Source organism: Helianthus annuus, chromosome 10, assembly GCF_002127325.2.
Source record: "Helianthus annuus cultivar XRQ/B chromosome 10, HanXRQr2.0-SUNRISE, whole genome shotgun sequence".
In the NCBI taxonomy this organism is placed as follows: domain Eukaryota; kingdom Viridiplantae; phylum Streptophyta; class Magnoliopsida; order Asterales; family Asteraceae; genus Helianthus; species Helianthus annuus.
The window spans coordinates 68,127,700-68,149,197 of NC_035442.2; positions in this window are offsets into that span (position 1 = coordinate 68,127,700).

Consider the following 21,498-nt stretch of genomic DNA (forward strand, 5'->3'; position numbering starts at 1 on the left):
ATACCAGCAAATCGAGAAGGGGAGTCTGAAGACAGAGAGAGAGAAGCTCAGAGGACTGATAAAGACTGAGGTCGTTGAAGACTCGACATTTAAGACTCGTCAACATCTGAGGGGAAGTCTGTTGGTGTAGTCATCTGTCGTCTTCGTCTTATGTTGAATCTCAGTTACGATGCGGATCTGAACATGTGTGACATCATCAATATGACATCATCATGTGACATCATATTGATGACATCATCCTTGTGTCATCACATAAAAGACAAAAACAGAATGGTCCAATAAGAGCTTGCCGTTTGAAAGAACCAATGAGATGCAAGCTAGCCGTTTGAAATAGTCAACCGTTTGAAGCATATGTAATATGTTGACCGTATGAAGCCACCGTTTGAACAGGTGGTTGTTTGAACATGTAACTGTTTGAATGATTTCAAACGGATAGGAACTGTTAGTATAAATAGCTGTCATATCTTTGTCATTTGTAACGGTCAGGCAAGTTGATACCGAGGTGCTGCCGGTATTTCCTCTCACTGTAAACATTGTCAATTGAATATAAAAGAGGATTAAAGTGTATTTCAAGCTGTTTTTCGAGTGCGTTTCTTAGTTTCCGCCTCTGAAACGTACGAGAGCTCTTCCGAACGACTCATTCAGGTCGAAACCGATCCTACAGGATCCTTAGTCTCTTCAAGCTGTTGAACTTCTAACTCAGCTTCCCTTTGTAGATCACTACTGAAATCAGCCATAAAGTCAGCCAAGGAATGGGATTTAATGGCAGTTCTTGGCTCATATCTTATATCATAAGCACTAAGCTTTACTACCCATTTTGCCATCCTTCCGGACATTTCAGGTTTCCTAAGGACATTCTTAATTGGAAAGTTAGTCTTAACAATAATAGCATGGGTTTCAAAATAATGGCGTAATTTAGTGGATGCCATAATCAAAGCAAGGATAAGTTTTTCTAAATGTGAATACCTGGATTCAGCATCAAGCAAACTTTTAATTACATAATACATAGGGTGTTGGGTACCTTCATGATCCTTTACAAGGACTGCACTTACTGCCTTAAAAGAGACTGCCAAATATAAGGATAGTATATCCCCCTTTTCTAGTTTCATTAAGGCTGGAGCTGAGGATAGGTAATCCTTAAGGGCTTTGAGAGCATTCTCATGCTTTTCAGTCCACTCAAATTTCTTGTTCTTTCTCAGGATGTCATAGAATTCCTTGCATTTCTCTGATGACTTTGAGATGAACTTGTTCAAGGCTGCGATCCTCCCTGTCAACCTTTGCACATCCTTGGCATTGGCAGGAGATTTAATATTCACAATCGCATTGATTTGCTCTGGACTTGCCTCGATCCCTCTTTTTGTCACCATATAGCCTAGGAACTTGCCTGCTTTTACACCAAAATGACACTTGGAAGGATTCAATTTCTTGTTAAATTTATCAAGGATATCAAATGCTTCCTCCAAATTTCTAAGGTGATCCTCAGCTCTCTTGGACTTAACCACCATGTCATCTATATAGACTTCCATAGTGTGTCCAATTTGTTCTTTAAACATCATATTGACTAGCCTTTGATAGGCAGCACCTGCATTTCTTAGTCCAAATGGCATAGCAATATAACAATAGATACCAGTTAGGGTCATAAAGGTTGTATCCTCTTGATCAGATGGTTCCATCTGAATTTGTTGAAATCCATATGAAGCATCCATGAAAGTCAACAAGTCATGACCCGCGGTAGCATCCACCATGGAGTCAATGTGGGGTAATGGGAAAGGATCCTTGGGACATGCCTTGTTTAAATCAGTAAAATCGACACATACCCTCCACTTTCCATTTTTCTTTTGAACAACAACCACATTGGCTAACCACCTTGGATACTTAACCTCTCTAATCATACCTGCTCTGAGCAGCTTGTCTACCTCCTCCTGGATAATGGCATTCCTCTCAGGTGCAAACTTTCTCCTCTTTTGATGTATGGGTTTGAATGACCTGTCAATGCCAAGCTTATGAGTAATAATATCTTTAGAAATACCATGTCTTCATGCTTCCAGGCAAAGGTAGTTTTTCTTTTCTTGAGGAAGGATACTAGATCTTGTTCAATGTCATTGAGGATCCCGGATCCTATGAAGACCTTGGATTCAGGATCCTGAGGATCCATCAGGATATCTTTAACATCTTGTTCTCTTGCCTCCATGATATCTCTTGGAGGATGCTTTAATTACTATTGCTCCCTAGGTCTTGAGGCTGGCTTCATCGATGAAGTCTAGCAATTCTTGGCTTCTTGTTGGTCACTCTCAATCTTTACCACACCCCATGGACTAGGAAGTTTGACACATTGATGATATGTAGATGGAACTGCTTTCATGTCATGTATCCATGGCCTGCCAAGGATAACATTGCAACATGATAAGCAATCTATAACACAAAATTTTTGAAAAGAACTAAGTCCCTCTATGTAAATGGGAAGTTTAATGTCCCCCAATGTGTTCTTGGTTTCTCCACTGAATCCTACAAGAACCGATGATCTTGGGATGATTTCTGATTCAGGGATATTCATCTTCTTGAGGACATCAAGTTGAATGATGTTCACTGAGCTTCCTCCATCTATCAGAATCCTGTGAACAAAATGATTAGATATAAACAATGTAATAATAAGACCATCATGATGAGGATCCTGAATATCCATACAATCATCCTCATCAAAGGTGATAACTTTCTCCTGTGTAACAGTAGAGGTTCGGATGGGTCTATCCCCATTATCCATCTTTATCTCTTTGGTATACCTCTTGGCTGCTGAAAAGGAAGTGCCAAATATGTCTGATCCACTAGATATGAAGTTGATAACTTGTGCATCAGCGGGAGGAGCAGGAGCTCTTTCTGGAACTTTTTCAAGATCCTGGATCCTTGACCTTTTTCTTCCAAGAAGCTCCTTCAAATTCCCTTTGCTCAATAAGTAACCAGTCTCTTTCCTGAGTGCAACGCATTCCTCAGTGAGATGACCAAAATCTTCATGATATGCACACCATTTGGATTTGTCTTTTGTTGCAGCTGGTTTATCACTCTTTCTGGGCCACCTTGCTTTTTCACCTAGATTCTGCATTGCAAGGATTAGTTCATTATTATCAACAGAAAAGCAATATTCAGAAATGGGAGGATAATCCTCATCATCCTCTTCTTTCTCCACTGCATGCACGTTCTGATTATCAGACTTGTTGTATGATTTGGACTTGTTGTTCCTGAAGTAGGATCCTTGTTTTTCCTGCTTTGAGGATCCTGCCAGTCTTTCCTGGATCCTTTTATCATCCTCTAGATGGATGAATCTAAGGGCCCTGGTTCTTACTTCATCAAGATTCCTGCAAGGGGTCATGACAAGATCATCATAGAACAATGAATCCTTAAGTAAACCCATTTTAAAGGCTTCTACAGTCGTGGCAATATCCAAATTAGGAATCTCTAAGGATTCTCTATTGAAATTAGTGATATAATCTCTAAGTGATTCATTTTGACCTTGTGTTACCCTATATAGATATCTAGTTAAACGTTCAAATTTCCTACTACATGAGAATTGGCTATTAAACAAGTTAACTAGATTAGCAAATGAAGTAATAGAGTAAGAGGGAAGACTTAGCAGCCATCTAAGAGCTGATCATGTCAGTGTGGATCCGAAACCCTTGCATAGACATGCTTCTTTTAACATCTCTGGAATGGGATTGATTTCCATCTGTTCTCTGTATTGAGCTACATGCTCTTCTGGATCCGTTGAGCCATCATATAGCTTCATGGTTGGTATTTGAAACCTCTTCGGTATCTCTGCATCACAAATAGGTGGTGCAAAATAAGATACCTTGTGAGTCCCATCTGGAATTTCAGGAATGGGCTTAACCACTCCTGGAACGCTGGATATCATATCCTTGAGCTTTTGTAACTCTCTGGCCGTAGCTTGGTTGATACTTGTACCCTGCACAAAGCCATGGTTAGCATTATAAGAATTATTCAAAGTGTTACCTCCTGAAGGATTCAGGTTTGGAATTCCAGATGTGAATCCATATTGGCGAGATTCTGTTATAATTGAGGGACCAGATGAAGCAATAGTTTGCATAGGTATGAAGTCTCCCAAATGAATCTCTGAACTTTTGGGTTCACTTCTTAAGGATCCTTGATCCTGAAAGATGTTGGATCCTTGATACACCGAAGTTGGGGGTCTTCGAGGATAATCCATGGATCCATGAGCCTGAGATGAAGATCCTTGACCCTGAGATGAGGATCCCTGAACCTGAAACGAGGATCCTGGATGCTGAGAGTAGGATCCTTGAACCGCCTGCGTCCCCATGTATCCTCCTGAACTAGTGAATGATCCTTGATGCTGGAAGGAGGATCCTTGAGGCTGAAGAGAGGATCCTGAAGGCTGAAAGTAGGATCCTTGAGCCTGAGTCATTGTCGTTGATCCATAACGCATTCCCAATGATCCACCCTGATACTGGACATCTGATGCTGTAGAGTGCTGGGCAGTGATGACTGGAGTGTCGAAATTCGGCGATCTCGGCATCAAAGGAGAGTGATCCTCCGCCGATCTCTTCAATTTCTTGATGTCATCAATCTCTCGAAGGATCCTGTCATTAGTTTTGTCCTGCTGTTGCATGTAATCCCTTATCTGCAAAATCAAAGAATAAAGATCATTGTTAGTAGGGCCAGAAGTAACAGCAGAAGGTGGTTTTAAGAAAACGGGGGTTTGTTTCTTCGCAGCATTCTCAGCATTCTTCTGGGATCAAGAAGAAACAGGTGGCAAAGGTGGAATGCCCTGAGAAGAGGAGATCGCCGGCATGGAGCTTGAAGTGTTCTTCACTTGAGAAGCCATGTGGTTGAAGATAATGAACCGAAATGAATGAAATGAGCAAAATTTCTCTGAACTGAAGCACCAATTGCCCCACGGTGGGCGCCAAACTGTTTTGGTCAAAAATCACACAAGGATAATGCAACCAAATCTGATTTTGTGAGGTGTGATGCTTGAATTAAAGGACAAATGTATGGACAATGAATGAGTAAAATGAATGTTGGACACAAGGATTTATTCGAGGAAAAAGCCCTTGATTAATGTATGATCTCCGGCACAAAAAACCTCGGGTGATGGAAACTACCGATCACCAAATATATTAAACAAACAAGTGTTACAAATCGGGATGACAACGAGCTTGGTACAAGGATCACTAGTGTGCAAAATGAATGTAATCGCCGAGAGTTGTAGAGAGCTCAAGTGTAGTGTATGTTTGCTAATTGTTCTATCTAATCAAACTCGTTATCCCCACTTAGAAATAGAAATAAGCTAACAAACTAACTATCCGAAAAAGATGCTAGCTTCCCATGATCTCCACAACGGTCACGAGGGCCATGCACGTGTAGAATTAGAAGGCATATTCCCCTGGAATCTCGGCAAGACCAAGTCCCACTCGAATACTCCTGCAAAACAAGTTCAAATATAATGGAAACAATTGTTAGTATAAGGATAATAATGAGGATCCTGGATCCTTATTCCTGCAACGTCTCCTGAATATCCTTAATTCAAACTGAGTTGAGGATCCGTGATCCTGGCTGCACTTGAGGATCCTTTATCCACAAAATGTGAAAATCCATCCCTAATAAGGAGCGCATGTTATCCATGTATAGTTCAAGGTGGCGGGACCAGTTCATGTAACAGTAGCTGACAATTTCGTTGTTGTTGGCTATCTCTTAGATGCTACGAAATTATCAATGGAGCAACACGGACGTGTTATACACCGGCCTTGCCCCAAGATTATAGTCGTTTCACGCTATCTAATTTGGCTAGTCCCAAGTGGTTTAACCCAAGTTTATAGCATTTACATGCTATCACAAGGTCATAGCATTTTCATGCTATCTTAAGGCTATGGTATTTTCATGCCATCTTAAAGTTTATAATGTTTACATCCTAAGTCGTTGCCCTGATAAAGAAGTTTTGACAGGAACCCTCAGGAACTTGAAATTCTAAGGCTCGTATTTAGTTTAGGATCTTGGGGTCATTTTGAGAGACTATACATGGGACAATGCTCAAGAGGAGAGGAATATCATGAAGGATCCTATTAGGACCAGATTCCTAAGAATCATGATGATATCAGGATCTTAAGAACATACAGGGAGCAATACATAGAAGATCAGGTGTACTCTAAACTTATGACTACTTTAATAAGTTAATTTCTTATAAAAATGTTTTATAGTTATCCAATTCATAGGATAAAGATGACTATGTCATGGTGGAAAATTTTTCAAAATATATATATATGTTTTCAAGACAAAAGCTAACAAACATTTGTTATTGAACGTTCGAAAAAGTCATTAAGGATCCTGAATAGAGGTTTTTTTTAAATACCAAGTTTATGCATAAGGGTTCACATTCTGAAACAGAATAAGGAATCACAAAGCCATGGCAGATAAGTCAAAAGCATATTTACTATTTTATAAGTGTAGGAAATTAAAAATTTGATCCAATCTTCATCCTAAACCCGGACCCATCCACTTGGACAACCATTTTCAGCATCATCCAAGAAGGTGACTTGAGCTTCGCCCAAAACCTGAGCCCATCCACTCAAGTCACCAACTAATATTGTTCAAAGCCCCATGTCGGGGAACCATCAAAAGCAACTTGAAGAAAGTAAATTGATTTTAGGACCATAACCATAACCATAACCATAACAACAACCACAACCACAACCACAACCACAAAGATTTAAAAAATGAGGCTTCGGCCTAGGCATAAATATCCATCATTTCCCCGTTGTCACCTACTCTTTACCACCAGCTTCACCTTCTCCTCCTGCAGACTCCACCTCAGGATCCTCGCCAGCCTAAGGATCCATAGCTTTGTCTCCCTCCTTCTTAGGAACCTTAACCTCTCCACCCAGCTTAGCTACCACAGCTTTTCAACTACTCCACTTCTCAAGTATCAACCTCGAATCCCTTAGCCTTGGCTTCTTCACACATTTCGATCTTGGCTTGGAAGATGCTTAAGCAACAGACTTTTTAGCTTCAATCTCAAGTTGCTTTATCTACTCTTGTTGGGCATCCTGGTTATCCTTGGGCTACTTCCTGGTAGATTCGAGCTGGAGACGGAGATCCTTAGAGTGTTTGAAACGGTGCTCAGCCAGTGTCCCCATGTCTACAATCTTCTCCGAGAGCTCAGCTACCTACTTGTCTTGACAAAGGAGGATCCTGGAGAGGGCCTATGTGTTGATAGCAAACGTTAAAAAATGTTAAAAATCCTAAGATAAAAACTAAAAAATGAAAAGGATTCTAAATTTGATTTTTACATACGACACTCTGCATAGATTAGATCTTTTTGATGATATCCACAGGACGCATATTCTCGAAGGCCTCTAAGTCCATGACTTTGTCCATTACGCTTCTTGTTTGAACCAAGGGGAGAGCTCGAGGTTTAGGAGCAGATGTAGCAGGGGTCTCTTGTTTGAGAGGAGCACCACTCTAGACGAAGCCTAGGATTCCATCAAGATTAATGTGGAATTAAAAAAGGGCATCTAAAGACTATAAGTACCTGAAGACATGACGGATTATAAGGCGCGAGAGTGGAGGTTGGCTTCTTGAAAAGCATGATCTAGCTGCAAATTCATTTTTGACTCCAGTATGGCTAACTACTTTGTGATCTTGCTATCTGTATCTTGAGTTTTAGGTGCCCGAGTACCAAGGTCAAAAGCTGCGCAAGTAAAGTAAAATAATCAGAGAATTTTCTAACTACATTTTCCTACAATATGGATACTGAAGAACCCTACCCTTCCTGATCCAATGGAGAGTTAAAGATTAGCCATCAGGAATTGAATCTATACGAACAAAGAAGAACTTTGTATTCCATTCATTCTCGTCGTGTTTCATTCTTTGGAAGAGGGTATATTGTCCAGGCTTGATATGGAGAGTAAAGCGGTTGGCACCGTGGGTTCTCAACTCATAAGAACAAGCGATCTCTACGACAGTAATATCCCGGGCATGGATTCTGTTGAGTCTATCAAGAGTAAGAAAAATCCTCCATAACACAGGCATGCCTTGGGAATAAGAAAGCTTGGTAATGCTGAAAAATTTGTTTACAAGGGGTGTGAATGGAAAGGTGACACCAATCGAAAACGTGTAGAAAGGAAAGCAAACCCATTGAGGGGAACTAAAATCAGCTTTGGTGGTAAGATCAAAGCACTTTGTTTGGTAGAAATTGGGAGGTGACTAAGTGCCCAATGCACTTATCATCGAATTTACAAAGTTCCTCTTCAGAGGACACTAGGATCCTCTGATCGTTGAACTCGGGAACATCAGAAGAATAAAGGTTTTTCTTTGCCATTACAGTACTCACCGGAAAAAGAAAATAAAGAAGAGGAGTGAGAGGAAAAAGAAGACTAACCTGAATGCTTCAACTTCGCCGAATATAATGAGTATAAAGTTAACCTAGAGCTTGATATTTGTAACGCTTCGCATTTTGTACCTTTCTACTTTTAGCAAGTCATGTTGTACTTTCTATTTTTGACATTTGTACTCTTGTTGTATTCTATTTTCGATTCCATTGTAATTCGAGACGATTGATCATAATGAAAATGAAGTTATTTTAATCATGTTCGTGTTAGACTATGTGCAAACTTTTAATCAAAAATTCATATTTGGAATGATATATTATTCTAGATTCTTGATTCTTTATTACACATTGACACTTGATACTCGTTAAACTGATTAAATCACGTAAAATAATTGAAGTTTGAAAATAAAATAATCAAAATAGGTGCCTTCGTACGAAGGCAGTAGCTTCATACGAAGTTGTGGCTTCGTACGAAGGGGGCTTGGCTAAAATCAAGGAAACCCTAATTGTTTCCCCTAATCTATAAATAGAGGCCTTAGGACCTCATTACAACTCGCTCATCCTCTTGCAAACTCTCTAGAATTGCTGTTGCGATCAGAATTCTTGTAAGATTTCTCCCTTACATTTCAATTCCATTTTCATTTCTTCATTATAATCATAAACACTTAAACTTTTCTTAAAAATCTTTGATTCTAACTATCTTGAGGATGGTTTCCACTCGTTTTGCCTAGGCATATTGTGGTGGAGCATCACTATTTCAAGATTGAATCAAAACTAATAAGATTTTACAACTTAATCATAGTTTTCATTTCAAATATTTCAAGATCTTGATGGAATCGGGATCCCATCAGACCCTAACTCATCTCATAGTTAAGGGCCTGTATTAGGGTTAATTTCCATCAAGAAATGATCCGTTTAACAAGATCAAACATGTGTTTTCACCAAGAACAGTGGCATCATACGAAGGCACTATGTCCCTTCGTACGAACACACTCTATTTTGTATACTTCTGTTCGATTTCAGTTATGTTTTCACGTGTATTTGTCATTAATTTAACGTTTCACCTACTGATGTAACAAATTTAAATAAATAATTTAACATTTTCCACCAAATCAGATCAAACCGAAACATTTTTCAAACAAACTCAAATGGCTTCGTACGAACCCACATGTGGCTTCGTACGAACCCACACTGTTGACCAAACTAAACTGTTTTAACTTCTGTTTTAACCTCATATTTCACTCCTGATCATCTTATTTACTGTTTACAATTAGGTACGTTACTGTTTAAACAATTAGATATGTTCATATAACGTTTTAAATCAGCCGCTTCGTACCAGGACAGTCCCTTCATACGAAGGCAGTCCCTTCGTACGAAGGCACTGTTTGGTGTTTTAACTTGTTTGTTTCACGTCTTCTAATAATCTGATCCAACTCTTTACCGCATCAATAATCTTATAATCTCATCTAATCATCTCAGCATAATCTCGAGACTCCACTAACTTTCCTCACGGTTTAAGTGTACTAACCTGCGCAAAACTATGAGTATACTCGATCCCATTTTCGTTTAAAACACTTTGGGTGCAACATGTATTCTATATAAAAACACGTGACACATGAAAATTTGTTTATTCACATTCTATCCACGTTTAAACATGAAAACATTGTTTGTGACAACCGTATTCTGTAATCGATGTACAATGTAAAACAATGATGATTATTAATAAAACAATGTGCTTTGGTGTTATTATATGTGTTTTGGTGTTATTATGTGTGTAATTATGTTTAAGGATAATTTAATTCAAATCCGATTTCAAGCTTTAAATCGCTTTCTGGAAGGTTATACGCGATCCATTGCGTAAATATAACCAGTTCAATGCAACGAACACTCCGGAATAGTGAAATAGGCTTAACATACCTTAAATAACCTCCACATAACTTAGGAATAAGTTTTGGATGGTTTGGTGTGTTGAAATCAAGTTTGTTTAATCGCAGGGACTATTTGTATCAAACTGCGAAACTATACCAATTTGTATAGTAACGAACATTTTGGAACTTGATCATAAGTTAAACATACCCTAAATAACCTTTACATAGCTTAGATATAGGCTTTGAGGGGTTCGGTTTGCTAAAATAAACCTTATTGATCAATAGGGACTAAAAGCGTCAGAAAGTGCACAAGTTTGCATTTTCGCGCATATCTTACGTTCTGAATATATCCGGACATCCAAAAATTTATGTAAGCATTAAAATATTTTTTTTAGTGTTTTTCATAAGAAAAATCCATTCGTCGCTTAATTTGGATCATTTTTGCGTTCGTTACGACTTCCGTCGTAATTTACCGAACAACGCAACCGTACGACCAAACGAGCCGACATCCGAAATATTTTTGAGCACATTTCAAGTTCCCTATACTTTAACTTCATTTTAGAGCCTTAAAATGGGGTTAACGGGGCTTAAACGTACCAAAACGCATCAAAAATCAAGTTTGGAGATGCAGGGGTCTGTTCTGCCAATTGTTGAAAGTTGTTGCCAGCACACAAGGTCCTTACGGATCGTATGGGAGTGCTTACGGTCCGTAAGCCTTCCCCAGATCAGCAGAATGCAGAAACAATGAACCTGGTCCTTTCCACTTGTTCCCATGGTTTTTAACCCCCTGAATTTCATTCTATGGGCTGGTATTTAGATGCCCCTTGTATTTGAAAACCATGTGCCCACATGGATGGTTGAGATTGAAGCTCGGCTTTCGATAAACGATCTTAACGGTTCAAGAAAATCTATAAATACCCACCCCCATTCACTTGCAAAACCCACTTGATTTTTCTGAGATTTCTCTAAGTTGAAGTGCTAACCACTTCATACCTGAGAATACTTGGAAAATCAAAGCTTGCGGGGACCCGTTGTAAGTATTCCTTCGTTCTTTTCATTCGTTTTTATCGTAAAAGTCAAACTGTGTTTGACTTTCTGCATTGACCAGTTTTTGGTCAATGCGAAGTTTGTTTGAACTTCATAACGTGAGCGTAATCACGATGGTTATAGTCCCTAGTGACTATACCTACTGATTACCATGTTATCTAGGCTCAGTGACGAGTCGTAGTTTTGGCCAAAATGCCTATTCTCGCGTATTTTGTAACCAAACTACTTTTAGGTATCAAAACTGTTTGTTTTGATAACAAACCTGTTTTCTAACTTAACTAAACATGTTTTAGCATGTTTAGCTCGTCACTTTTTAGATTAGTGCTTGTGTAGAGTCGTAAGTCAAGCGGACTAAACACCCGCTTAGACTTTCGAACACGACCCGTTTGGTCGATCATTAGGATCCGACCAACATGTTTAGTGACCATAGTTGTATAGGGAATAACCTTCCGAGGTTATACCTTATGGTCACTTAGGTTTAATTAGTTGTATGATAGGTAGTTTATATGCGTTTGGTAAATGAACAAAATACCCTTTTTATGCATAATTGGTAAATAAGCATATGTAACATAAACTTTTGTCCCGTAACTGATTATGCAACATATTTAAACATGTTTAGGCATATAATACTTGTCAAAGGCCTAGTTAGACGTCTCGAACGCGCATTTGCGCGCACGACGCGTTAAAGTAGCGTAAGCTACCTTAGTGGGTCGCAATGGGTCGAAAGCACTTAGGTTAGGTTCCCTTTTAGGATGTAAGCTTTGTTAAACCATATCACATGAGTTCTAATACTCATTTGGTTTACAAGACTTCATTCTATCCGATCTTCCATTTTAGGCGTCTATTGTTTGACTAGTGGTTCGGTTACTAGGTACTACTTGATTTCTCTGGTTTACTTGAGTTTGTTGAAGTTCTATTGATTGAGGATACTTTGCACTACATGTGAGTACATGGTTCCCCTGTTTTACTGTTTTCAATTGTTTTAGGGTGATTCATATGTACAAAATGATTTCCAAGGTTTAAACAATGGTTTTTCAAAAACAATTAAGATGGTTTATACAAAACTAATAACGATTTCAATAAAGTGAACAAACTTGTTGGTTGTAGTTACATAACGAATGACATTCATTAGCATTGATCAAGCCGACCAGTATTAGGTTATGGTACCATAGGATCTGACAAATCCCGTTATTTACTGCACCCATGGTTATGTGTGGGGGTTGTGGGTAACGACTGAATCTGATGATAGTTAACTTACCCTTTGGTGGTTTGTTAACGAGAGAAGCGAGAAGCGAGATAGTCGAGTCACGAAGGTTTGAATGTTGTTAGCGAGACAACCATAAATAGTTTTGACAATTAAAACAAGGATGATTTAAACGATTTAAACGAGTTAACAATTTTGAAACGATTTGAACAAGATAAACGAATTGGATAAACGATTGGTTTTTGGTTAGGGTTTAGATAACGGGACGGGTGTAATGTGATGAAAGCATGGTGGATACGCCGCTGGTACTTCCTATATATAAGTGTTTTCATCGTATTACATACCGTGGCGTTATTTAGTTCACTTGGGTAAATGATTTTGAAACAATGTCACACAACGATGTTTTCTAAAGGATATAAACCATACGAGTTTTTAACGAGTTTTTTTCAAGATGTTTTACAAATTGGTTTTCTAAAAAAAATGTTTTTGGGTTAAGAATCATGGTTACGAGATTTTATAAATCATATCCAACTTGATTTGGGTTGGTTAATTATGTTGCAATACACTTTTCAAAACGAGGTTTGTATTTTGACTCCTGTAGTCTAATAAAGTACTACAACATATAAACGAAGCCATGATTCCGATACTCTTATAAAACCTATGTACTCGCCAGCATTTCTTTGCTGACTTTGTTTTTACATATGTTTCAGGTGTTGTTGCTTAATTGAATTCTAGGATGCATGCATCACATAGGATCTGGACAAGGCCTTAGTGACATAATAATTATGATAGTCGATATGAAACTTCTTTGTTCTATGTTAAGACAATGCTAATGTTTAATATTATCAATAAAACGAAACACTTTTTGTAACCATGGTTATGAAATGATAATTCTGTTACAACACTCCCCGACGTTTCCGCCACGATTTGTTGTTTTACGTGGTCGGGGTGTGACAAAAGAGTTGGTATCAGAGCCAATGGTTATAGGTAATTAGGTTATTAGTAATGCTTTGACTTAGACTATAACTTTTAGGACCCCTAACGCAAGTTTACTTGCGTTTAGATTTTTAAAACAAAACCGTCACCTATCCTTAGGTGATAACCACAATAAGAACACTAAGTTCGAATCCGCTTTGAAAACTGACCATCTGTTCTAGGATGATTGATTACTAGGTTTTGAACCCTCTGTTATAAGGTTTTGAACCCTCTAAGTTTTCAAAATCTCGTCAAAGTTTGGGCCAAAATAGTGTGAACACATGCAAACTGGAAGAGTGAGTGCCTGTACTCTGAGTTTTCTGTCTAAGGCTGGAGTGTTCGTACAAATCCACATAATCGGACCAGTCAATCTTACCTGGGAACTCTTAGGGTGAGTGTTCACTTATAGGCGAGCATGTCTTCGGCGATACATTATCTTGGCCCATTTACTTTGATTAGTCACTGCGTGTCATTTGTTTGTTCGAGGTAACGAACAAATGATCGCCTTTCTTGTGTTTTGTCGGTATTTTCAATACCTCTTTTGCTTTTCAACCTCACTCGTTTCTCCTGTTTCCTTGTTAGACAATGCCTCCTCGACGTGAAGCACAATCTTTTACTGCTGAAGAAGTCGCAGCCCTTGTCTCTCAGCAAATGGCTGCTGTGCTTCCAGGCGTTGTGACCCAAATCCACGAGTTATACAACAATAATAACAACAATAATGCACAGTGTAATTTCAAGAGTTTCAATTCTGCTAAACCATTGAAGTTTTCTGGGTCACAAGGAACAACTGCGCTCCTGCAGTGGTTTGAGAGTACCGAGAGAACATTCAGACATGTGCAGTGTCCGAATGCGCGTAAGGTTGAATTTGCATCAAGCGTGTTTGAGAAGCGAGCGCTTACCTGGTGGAATGGTGTTATGCGCGATAGGGGTGCCGAAGTGGCATTGGCACAAACATGGGAAGAGCTTTGAGCTCTCATGATGAAAGAGTTTTGTCCCCGTCACGAAATCCGAGCTTTGGAGCGAGAGTTTGACGATTTAAAGCAAGATGGGGGTGAACACTGTGCGTATACGGACCGTTTTGAGGAACTCAGTCTGTTGTGTCCCACTATGGTTACCCCTCTAGAGAAAGAAATCGAGAGATATATCGATGGGTTACCCGATTCCATTCAGGATATTGTGACCGGTGTTAATCCTACTACCGTCCGTCACGCGACCGAGTTGTCGACTACCCTGACTGAGTCCTAAGTCAGGAAGGATAAACTCACCCGCAAGGGTGATAAAAAGAAGTCGACCGATTCTGACAAGGAAAAGGGTAAGGGTAAGAAAGGTGAGTCATCAAAGAAGCAGAGGAAGCGAAAGGGTGCTCAGAATTTTGCTGTTACAGCACAGACTGCTCAGAACCCGCAGAACCCACCGGTTCAACCTCCTGCAAAGAAAGCGTATGCTGGTACCGCACCTCATTGTGCTCGCTGCAACGGTCATCATGTTGCACAACAAGCTTGTAAGCAATGCACAACGTGTGGTAAACTTGGGCATTTGGCCAATGTTTGTCGTTTGGGACAAAATCAGGTTGCCCAGGTTCAAGCTCCGGTTCAGGGGAATGCTGTGAGATTCCCACCGGGTTCATGTTTCAACTGTGGAGAGTTTGGTCACTTCCGCAACAATTGTCCGAGGCTGGTGAATGCGAACGCGAACGCGAATGCTAATGCGAACCCGAATGCGAATGTTAACGACAATGTGAATCCCGCTCGTGGACGAGCGTATAATCTGAATGCAAACGAAGCAGGGGCTGACAACGAGGTTGTCAATGGTACGTTTCTTGTTAACAATCGACCTGCATCTATTCTTTTTGATTCTGGTGCCGATAGAAGTTTTGTTTCGTTATCTTTTGAACCTTTGCTTGCGATACCTAGAACTAAACTGAGGAAACCCTTATCTGTCGAAGTTGCTACTGGTAAACCTCTTGTTCTCGATTCTGTTATTCGTGATTGTCAGTTGAACCTTGATAACCATCTTTTTTCCTATTGACCTCACACCGATGCAACTTGGGGGCTTCGATATTATCGTTGGAATGGATTGGTTAACCAAACATCATGCTGAGGTGGTTTGTTTCGATAAGATTGTTCATATTCCTTTGTCTTCTGGCGATGTTCTGGAAGTTCGTGGTGAGAAACCTTCAGGTGGATTGAAGCTTATGTCGTGTATGGAAGCCCAAAGGTATTTACGAAAAGGATATGTTGCTTTTCTAGCACATGTCACCGAGGAGAAAAGCAAGAGCAAGAGCATTCAGGATATTCCGATTGTTCGGGATTATCCAGAAATGTTTCCTGATGAACTGCCTGGTTTACCTCCAGTTCGTCAAGTCGAGTTTCATATTGACCTTGTACGCAATGCCAACCCGATTGCGAAAATCGTCTTGCACCGTCTGAGATGCAAGAGTTATCGAAACAGCTTCAAGAGTTATCTGATAAAGGATTCATCCGTCCGAGCTTTTCGCCTTGGGGTGCTCCTGTCCTCTTTGTGAAAAAGAAAGATGGATATTTTCGAATGTGTATCGATTATCGTGAGCTTAATAAGCTTACCATCAAGAATCGATATCCCCTACCTCAAATTGATGATCTCTTCGACCAGCTGCAAGGTGCTTCATGCTTTTCCAAGATCGATCTGCGTTCTGGGTATCATCAACTTTGTGTTCTCGAAGAAGATATTCCCAAAACTGCTTTCCGCACGAGATATAGGCATTACGAGTCCACAGTCATGCCTTTTGGTTTGACAAATGCCCCAGCTATTTTCATGGACTTAATGAATAGGGTCTGTAAACCTTATTTAGACAAGTTCATCATTGTGTTCATCGACGATATTCTCAATTATTCAAAGTCTCGAGCCGAGCATGAACAACACCTTCGTTTGACATTGGAACTCCTAAAGAAGAAACAACTTTTTGCTACATTCTCCAAATGTGAATTCTGGCTTAAAGAAGTTCAATTCTTGGGTCATATAGTCAATGAGCAGGGTATTCATGTGGATCCATCCAAGATTGTTGTTATTAAAGACTGGAATACACCGACGACACCTACAGAGATTCGATCTTTTCTTGGTCTTGCTGGTTATTATCGTCGATTCATTTCAAATTTCTCGAAGATTGCGGTTCCACACACTGCTTTCACTCAGAAGAATAAGCCTTTTGAGTGGGGACCCAAGCAAGAAGAAGCGTTCCAAACGCTAAAACAGAAGTTATGTAATGCTCCTGTTCTATCTTTGCCCGATGGAAACGATTATTTTGTTGTTTATTGTGATGCGTCCAACTTAGGCTTTGGTTGCGTTCTTATGCAATAAGGTAAAGTGATAGCTTATGCGTCCAGACAACTGAAAGTTCACGAGAAAAACTACACGACTCATGATCTTGAGTTGGGAGCTGTGGTTTTTGCTCTAAAAATCTGGAGACACTACCTCTATGGCACGAAGTGTGTGGTTTTCACAGACCACAAAAGTCTCCAGCATATTCTTAGTCAAAAGGAGCTGAACATGAGGCAACGACGTTGGGTTGACCTCTTAAACGATTATGATTGCGAGATTCGCTACCATCCTGGTAAGGCGAATGTCGTGGCCGATGCGCTTAGTCGAAGGGAGCGAGTCAAGCTTCATTCTGTTCAAACTCTATCTGATCTTCAAACTCGTGTTCTTCAAGCTCAGCAATTTTATGTTTCACAAAATTTGATGGGTACGGAATTACCACATCAACTTGAGCTTAAGCTCGAAAGGAAAGACGATGGTTTGCTCGACTTCAAGGATCGTTTGTGGATTCCGAAACAAGACGATCTTCGCACCTTGGTAATGGACGAATCTCACAAGTCTCGATATTCTATCCATCCTGGTGTTGATAAAATGTACAAGCATCTTCGTGCTCAGTGTTGGTGGCCTGGTATGAAAAAGGATGTTGCCTTATATGTATCGAAATGCCTAACTTGTCTCAAAGTCAAGGTTGAACATCAACGACCTTCTGGTTTGCTTGTACAACCAGAGATACCGGTTTGGAAGTGGGAGAACATTGCAATGGGTCTCATCACTAAGTTGCCGCGTACATCTAAAGGTCACGATGCTATATGGGTTGTTATCGATCGATTAACCAAATCAGCTCATTTTATTCCAATTCGCGATGACCTATCTGCTGATAAACTTGCAAAGATTTATGTTGATGAGATTGTATCACGACATGGTGTTCCTTTGGATATCATTTCCGATCGTGATGCTCAATTTTCATCTGCTTTGGGAACCCAACTGAATCTAAGCACTGCTTATCATCCCCAAACAGATGGTCAATCTGAGCGAACGATTCAAACTTTGGAGGATATGCTTAGAGCATGCGTGATAGACTTTGGTGGTAATTGGGATTCTCATCTTCCTCTAATCGAGTTTTCCTACAACAATTGTTATCATGCTAGCATTAATATGGCACCATTCGAAGCTCTCTACGGTCGAAAATGTCGTTCACCTGTCTGTTGGAATGAGATCAGTGAAGCTTCGCTTACTGGACCTGAGCTCATTCTGGAAACAACAGACAAAATCAAGAAAATTCGCGATAATCTTGTGATAGCTCGAAGCCGTCAAAAGAGTTATGTGGATAGGCGACGCAAGCCCTTAGAATTTCAAATCGGAGATCGTGTCCTACTCAAGGTTTCACCTTGGAAGGGAGTGGTGAGATTTGGAAAGAAAGGAAAACTTGCACCTCGATATGTAGGACCATTCAAGATTGTGGAAAGAATTGGGAAGGTTGCCTATCGACTAAAGCTACCTCCAGAGCTTGGGAATATTCATCCGACTTTTCACGTGTCCAATTTGCGAAAGTGTTTAGCTGACGCTGATCTTCACATTCCTCTCGACGAAGTCCGAATCGATGAAACGATGCACTTTGTCGAGAAACCCGTGGAGATCGTGGACCGTACTTTCAAACAGTTGAAGAACAAAAGGATTCGATTGGTAAAAGTTCGTTGGGAATCCAAACGTGGCCCAGAGTTTACTTGGGAACGTGAGGACCAGATGAAGATGAAATATCCGCATTTGTTTTCACAAGTTTCCTCTAAATAAAATTTCGGGGCGAAATTTCCTAAAGTAGGGGAGACTGTGACAACTGTATTCTGTAATCGATGTACAATGTAACACAATGATGATTATTAATAAAACAATGTGCTTTGGTGTTATTATATGTGTTTTGGTGTTATTATGTGTGTAATTATGTTTAAGGATCTTTCAATTTAATTCAAATCCGATTTCAAGCTTTAAATCGCTTTCTGGAAGGTTATACACGATCCAATGCGTAAATATAACCAGTTCAATGCAACGAACACTCTGGAATAGTGAAATAGGCTTAACATACCTTAAATAACCTCCACATAACTTAGGAATAAGTTTTGGATGGTTTGCTGTGTTGAAATCAAGTTTGTTCGATCACAGAGACTATTTGTGTCAAACTGCGAAACTATACCGATTTTTATACTAACAAACATTCCGGAACTTGATCGTAAGTTAAACATACGCTAAATAACCTTTACATAGCTTAGAAATAGGCTTTCAGGGGTTCAGTATGCTAAAATAAACTTTATTGATCAATAGGGACTAAAAGCGTCAAAAAGTGCACAAGTTTGCATTTTCGCGCATATCTTACGTTCTGAATATATCCGGACATCCAAAAATTTATGTAAGCATTAAAATATTTTTTTTAGTGTTTGGCATAAGAAAATTCCATTCGTCGCTTAATTTGGATCGTTTTTGCGTTCGTTACGACTTCCGTCGTAATTTACCGAACAACACAACCGTACGACCAAACGAGCCGACATCCGAAATATTTTTGACACAAATAGTCTCCAAACTTCATTTTAAAGCCTTAAAATGGGGTTAACGGGGCTTAAACGTGCCAAAACGCATCAAAAATCAAGTTTGGAGATGCAGGGGCCTGCTCTGCCAATTGCTGAAAGTTGTTGCCAGCACACAAGGTCCTTACGGACCGTATGGGAGTGCTTACAGTCCGTAAGCCTTCCCCAGATCAGCAGAATGCAGAAACAATGAACCTGGTCCTTTCCACTTGTTCCCATGGTTTTTAACCCCCTGAATTTCATTCCATGGGCTGGTATTTAGATGCCCCATGTATTTGAAAACCATGTGCCCACATGGATGGTTGAGATTGAAGCTCGGCTTTCGATAAACGATCTTAACGGTTCAAGGAAATCTATAAATACCCACCCCCATTCACTTGCAAAACCCACTTGATTTTTCTGAGATTTCTCTAAGTTGAAGTGCTAACCACTTCATACCTGAGAATACTTGGAAAATCAAAGCTTGCGGGGACCCTTTGTAAGTATTCCTTCGTTCTTTTCATTCGTTTTTATCGTAAAAGTCAAACTGCGTTTGACTTTCTGCATTGACCAGTTTTTGGTCAATGCGAAGTTCGTTTGAACTTCAAAACGTGAGCATAATACGATGGTTATAGTCCCTAGTGACTATACCTACTGATTACCACGTTATCTAGGCTCAGTGACAAGTCGTACTTTTGGCCAAAATGCGTATTCTCGCGTATTTTGTAACCAAACTACTTTTAGGTACCAAAACCGTTTGTTTTGATACCAAACCTGTTTCTAACTTAACTAAACATGTTTTAGCATGTTTAGCTCGTCACTTTTTAGATTAGTGCTTGTGTAGAGTCGTAAGTCAAGCGGACTAAACACCCGCTTAGACTTTCGAACACGACCCGTTTGGTCGATCATTAGGATCCGACCAAACATGTTTAGTGATCATAGTTGTATAGGGAATAACCTTCCGAGGTTATACCTTATGGTCACTTAGGTTTAATTAGTTGTATGATAGGTAGTTTATATGCCTTTGGTAAATGACCAAAATACCCTTTTTTATGCATAATTGGTAAATAAGCATATGTAACATAAACTTTTGTCACCTAACTGATTATGTAACATATTTAAACATGTTTAGGCATATAATACTTGTCATAGGACTAGTTAGATGTCTCGAACACGCATTTGCGCGCACGACGCGTTAAAGTAGCGTAAGCTACCTTAATGGGTCGCAATGGGTCGAAAGCACTTAGGTTAGGTTCCCTTTTAGGATGTAAGCTTTGTTAAACCATATCACATGAGTTCTAATACTCATTTGGTTTACAAGACTTCATTCTATCCGATCTTCCGTTTTAGGCGTCTATTGTTTGACTAGTGGTTCGATTACTAGGTGCTACTTGGTTTCTCTGGTTTACTTGAGTTTGTTGAAGTTCTATTGATTGAGGATACTTTGAACTACATGTGAGTACATAGTTCCCCTGTTTTACTGTTTTCAATTGTTTTGGGGTGATTCATATGTACAAAATGATTTTCAAGGTTTAAACGATGGTTTTTCAAAAACAATTGAGATGGATTATACAAAACTAATAACGATTTCAATAAAGTGAACAAACTTGTTGGTTGTAGTTACATAACGAATGATATTCATTAGCATTGATCAAGCCGACCAGTATTAGGTTACGGTACCATAGGATCTGACAAATCCCGTTATTTACTGCACCCATGGTTATGTGTGGGGGTTGTGGGTAACGACTGAATCTGATGATAGTTAACTTACCCTTTGGTGGTTTGTTAACGCGAGAAGCGAGAAGCGAGATAGTCGAGTCACGAAGGTTTGAATGTTGTTAGCGAGACGACCATAAATAGTTTTCACAATTAAAACAAGGATGATTTAAACGATTTAAACGAGTTAAGAATTTTGAAACGATTTGAACAAGATAAACGAATTGGATAAACGATTGGTTTTTGGTTAGTGTTTAGATAACGGGACGGGTGTAATGTGATGAAAGCATGGTGGATACGCCGCTGGTACTTCCTATATATAAGTGTTTTCATTGTATTACATACCGTGGCGTTATTTAGTTCACTTAGGAAAACGATTTTGAAACGATGTCACACAACGATGTTCTCTAAAGGATATAAACCATACGAGTTTTTAACGAGTTTTTTTCAAGATGTTTTACAAATTGGTTTTCTAAAACAAATGTT